Consider the following 5,174-nt stretch of genomic DNA (forward strand, 5'->3'; position numbering starts at 1 on the left):
GGGCAAATTGCGTGGCTCCTTTTCCTTCCCTATACCATGCTCCAAGCCTTGCAGATGTTGTTTCTTTCTGATGTTGACTATTTGTACACTCAGCCCCCTTGTGTCCTTGGATCCCCTGGTCCTGCATGTGGCCTGTCCTCTAGGCTTTTGGACCTTCTAGTCCAGCTTAGCCTGCTTTGGGCTTGTGGACCCAGCTCAGTCTTTTCTGGGGCTTGTAGACCCTCTGGTCTGAGTCTCAGTCTCTTCCTAGGCTCCTGGACCCTTTATTGGGCCACACCGTCAATCTGATGGCTCCAGGTTACTGTTTTTAAATAGGCTTTGAGCCTGCCACAGCTGTCACATTCTACAATGTTTAATTAAAGCGCTCCTGCTGCCATTTAGAAGCACAGGGATGCTGATACACAAGACACTGTGGGCACTTTAATTAGAGTGGCTCTTGGAGCCTCTCTAATTAAAGCACCTCCTTCCCATTCCTGGAGCACACGTAAAAACACACACATATCAAAATGTTGAAGTAGACTAGAGTAGAATCTTGGCCTTATAGGCATAGCTTCCTTTAACTTCAGTAGAGGCAAGAGTTCATGCTATGTGTAGGGGTGCCCTGATAGAGATTTTGGGGGCTGATACTGATAGCTGATTTTTCAGAAGGAATATTGGCTGATACCAATCCAATTTCTGATATGAAGCCTGGCAGCTTGAAGAGCAGTGTCTGGCTGGTAAGCCTGTTGTAGTGGAAGGGCATGGGGGGGCAGATTGAGGCCTCTGCAGTGCAGGAGGGAGTGGGGCTGGTGCACAGGCAGGGTGCAGGACAGAGCCATGGCTTGTCCAGGGGGTGTGGGGTGGGGGGGGCGGCTCCCGCTGCTTTGTGCACCCTGGGAGGGCATCTGGGGTGTGTGCCCCTGGGTCTGTGCGGGCTGGGCCTGGGGCTGGGCCGGGCTCTGCTCCAGGTGGGCAGTGACGGAGCTGGAAGGGGGCTATGGGGGGGGCTACAGCCACCCCAAAATTCTCTGTAGCCCCCCAATCCCTTCTCCCAGTGCAGCCGCCACCCATGTCAAGCACAGCCTGGCCCAGCCCCTGCCAGGTAGAGCCCCATGCAGCCCTGGCCCCATCCCGCCCTGCACAGATCTGGGGACACCCCCCACCCCGTGCGCTCCCGGGATGTGTGCAGCAGTGGAAGCCACCCCCCTCGCCTGCTCCCCGGATGAGCCGTGGCTCCATCCCGTGCCCTGCCCTGCGCTGTCCCTGCTGGGCAGTGCTTGCCCCAACCCCACTCCCTCTCTCACCATGAGAGCCTTGACCTGCCCCCCCCACACCCCTCGCCTTTTGCCTCCCCCCTCCCCTTCCACCACAACAGACTTACCAGCTGTACACAGCACTCCAAGCTGCTAGGCTGTGCTTCTCACTACCTACGTGTTGCGCTGCAGCTGCACGCATACATGGGGCATTTATCGGCCACATTGGGTCGATTTTCAATACAGTCAACTTTCTTTATATTGGTGTTGATCTGATATCAGACTGATATATCGGTACACCTCTAACTATGTATGTTCAGATTTCATATTTAAGCTTATCTTTTTTTTGTTTGCATTTTCCCTTTCCTACATTATTTCTTCCTCCATTTTTTTTACATTCAGCTATTTTATCTCTAACTACTTTAATTTATAAAATGTTGGGTACAATTTATATGAAAGGAATATATAGAATAAAGCTCATTCATAGAATTATAGAAAATTAGGGTTGGAAGGGACCTCAGGAAGTCATCTATTCCAACCCTCTGCTCAAAGCAGGACAAGCCCCAACTAGATAATTCCAGCCAATGCCTTGTCTATCTGTGTCTTAAACCTCCGAGGAAAGAGATTCCACCACCTCCCTGGGTAACCTGTTCCAGTGTTTTACTACCTTCCTAGGGAAAAAATTTGACCTAATATCTAATCTAAACTTCCCTTGCTGCAACTTGAGACCATTGCTCCTTGTTCTGTCATCTGCCACCACTGAGAACAGTCTAGCTGCACCTCTTTTGAACCCCACTTCAGGTAGTCTTCTCTTCTAAACCCAGGTAGTGGAAGGCTGCTATTAAATCAATTCTCAGTCTTCTCTTCTGTAGACTAAATAAGTTCAGTTCCCTCAGCCTCTTCTCAGAAGTCATGTACCCCAGCCCCCTCACTTTTTTTGTTGCCTTCCGCTGGACTTTCTCCAATTTGTCCACATTCTTTCTGTAGTGGGGGACTCAAAACTGAACACTACTGCAGATATGGCTTCACCAGGGCTGGATAGAGGGGAATAATCACTTCCCTTGACCTACTGGCAGCACACCTACCAATGCAGTCCAGTACGCCGTTAGCTTTCTTGGCAACAAGGGGCAACTCTTGGCTCATATTCAGCTTGTTCACTGTAATCCCCAGGTCCTTTTCTGCAGAGCTGCTGCACAGCCTGTCAGCCCCCAGCCTGTACTGGTGCCTGGGATTGTTCTGATTTTGCACTTGCTCTTGTTGAACCTCATGAGATTCCTTTTGACCCAGTCCTCTAATTTGTCTAGGTCACTTTGTATCCTAGCTCTACCGTCCAGCATATCTACTACTTTGCCCTGCTTGGTGTCATCTGCAACCTTGCTGAGGGTGCACTTTAAGCCATCTTTCAGATCGTTGATGAAGACATTGAGCAAAACCAGCCCCAGGACCAACCCCTGGGGCACTCCACTTGATACCGGCTGCCAACTAGATATCAAGCCATTGATTACTACTCTGTGCACCTGATGCTCCTACCGGTTTCCTATCCATCTTACAGGCTGTTCATCCAGCCCATACTTCCTTAGCTTGCCTGTGAGAATGTTGTGGGAGACCATATCAAAAGCCTTGCTGAAATCAAGGTACACAACATCCACAGAGCCAGTCACCTCATCATAGAAGGCGATCAGGTTGGTGAGGCATGACTTGCCCCTGGTGATTCCATGCTGACTGTTTCTAATCACCTTTTTCTCCTCTGAGTGCTTAGAAATGGATTCCATGAGAATTTTCTCCATGATTTTTCCAAGGACTGAGGTGAGGCTGACTGGTCTGTAGTTCCCTGGATCCTCCTTTTTCCCTTTTTTAAATATCAGTACTATGTTTGCCTTTTTCCAGTCATCTGGGACCTCTCCTGATCATCATGAGTTTTCAGAGATGATGGCCAATGCCTATATAGTCGCATCAGCCAACTACCTCATTATCCTTGGGTGCATCCCATCCAGCCCCATAGACTTATGCACGTCCAGCTTTTCTAAATAGTCCCTAACCTCTTCTTTCACCACTGTTGGCTGCTCACCTCCTCCTCAAACTGTGCTGCCTGGTGCAGTAGTTTGGGAGCTGATCTTTCCTGTGAAGACTGAGGCAAAAAAGGCATTGAGCACTTCAGCCTTGTCTGCATTCTCTGTCACAAGGTTGCCTCCCCCATTTAGTAAGGGACCCACACTTTCCCTGATTCTGCTCTTGCTACCAACATACTTGTAGGAACCCTTCTTGTTACCTTTCACATCCCTTGCTAGCTGCAACTCCAATTGTGCTTTGGCCTTCCTGACTTCATCCCTGCATGCCTGAGCAGTACTCTTATACTCCTCCCTAGTTGTTTGTCCAAGTTTTCACTTCTTATAAGCTTCCTCTTTTGTGATTTAGTTTACTGAAGAGTTCCGTGCTAAGCCAAGCTGGTCTTCTGACATACTTGCTGGTCTTCCTGTGCATCAGGATAGTTTGTTCCTACACTCTCAGTAATGCCTTTTTAAAGTACGGCCAGCTTTCCTGGACTCCTCTCCCCCTCAGGCTGGTTTCCAGGAGATCCTGCCCATGAGTTCCCTGAGTGAGTTGAAGTCTGCTTTTCTGAAGTCCAGGGTCCTTACTTTGCTGCTCTCCATCTTTCTCTTCCTCAGAATCCTGAACTCAATCATCTCATGGTCACTGCTGCCCAAGTTGCCATCTACTACTATATTCCCCACCAATTCTTCCCTGTCTGTGAGCAGCAGATCAAGAAGAGCATGGCCCCTAATTGGCTGCTCCAGCACTTGAACCAGAAAGTTGTCCCCCATACCCTCCAAAAACTTCCTGAATTGCCTGCACACTGCTGTATTGCCCTCCTAGCAGATGTCAGGGTGGTTGAAGTCCCCCAGGAGAACCAGGGCCTGTGATCACAAAGTTGTCTTCTAGTTGTCTGAAGAAAGCCTTATCCACCTCATCTTCCTGGTGTTGTGGTCTACAGCAGATATCCATCATGACATCACCCTTGTTGCTCTCCCCTCTGTCCCTAACCAAGAGACTCTCAAGAGACCTATCTCCATTATCATACTGGAGCTCTGAGCAATCATATGGATCTTTTACATGAATTGCAGCTCCTTCACGTCTTCTCCCCTGCTTGTCCTTCCTGAATCATTTGTACCCATGCATAACAGTGCTCTAGTCATGCGAGCTCCCACCAAGTCTCTGTTACTCCAGTCACATCATAGTTCTGTGACTATGTGAGGACTTCCATTTCTTCCTACTTGTTTCCCAGGCTCCGTGCACTTGTGTACAGACACCTGAGGTAACTAGTTAATTGCCCTGATTTCTGCAAAGGGAATTCTCTAGGCAGACCCCATTAAGAAGTACAGCTCTGTGCTCTTGCTTTCTGGCAGTTTTTGCAGAATCAGGGCTTATGGGTGTTTTGGTTTATTTTTTGCTAGAATCAGAATGATGTATATACTTCTTTCACAGTCAGACTTTTAAAATTAGAAAATATTCTTCATAGATTTCCTGACAACTGTCTTTTCTGTCATTCTTATGGGTAGTAGAATCACCCCCCCCCCCTTTTTTTTTTACTGTAATATTGTAAGACCTTTAACATAGTAGAAATGAGATGTTAGATATTAGCACTTCTATTATGATCTGAGTCTTCTCTAACTTTTGTAGCTTAATCTTTTTTCATATTTTTTTATTTAGATTGCGGTATATTTGTTGTTTACTATATTTTATCATTCTGTTTTCAGTTTTTTTTTGTGGTTACTTCATTTATCACCAACAATCAGAGTGCTTATAATAGTAGTTCTCATTGGCAACATCAAAGTAGATTTTTTCCCTGATGTCACAATGTTATCCGCATTTCCTTGTAATGGAACAGCCTAACATAAGGCAGGTAGATATTCATAGATTCATAGATTAAGGGTCGGAAGGGAC

At 47.4% G+C, this 5,174-nt stretch overlaps 1 protein-coding gene across 2 annotated transcripts in view; it reads left to right on the top strand.

Annotated features, from left to right (window-relative positions):
• Positions 1-5,174, top strand: part of SNX29 (sorting nexin 29) — a 117,580-nt gene that overhangs the window by 60,745 nt on the left and 51,661 nt on the right. The gene's annotated exons all lie outside the window — the stretch shown is intronic.

Source organism: Gavialis gangeticus, unplaced genomic scaffold (assembly GCF_001723915.1).
Source record: "Gavialis gangeticus isolate Ggan-Ray unplaced genomic scaffold, GavGan_comp1, whole genome shotgun sequence".
NCBI lineage: Eukaryota > Metazoa > Chordata > Crocodylia > Gavialidae > Gavialis > Gavialis gangeticus.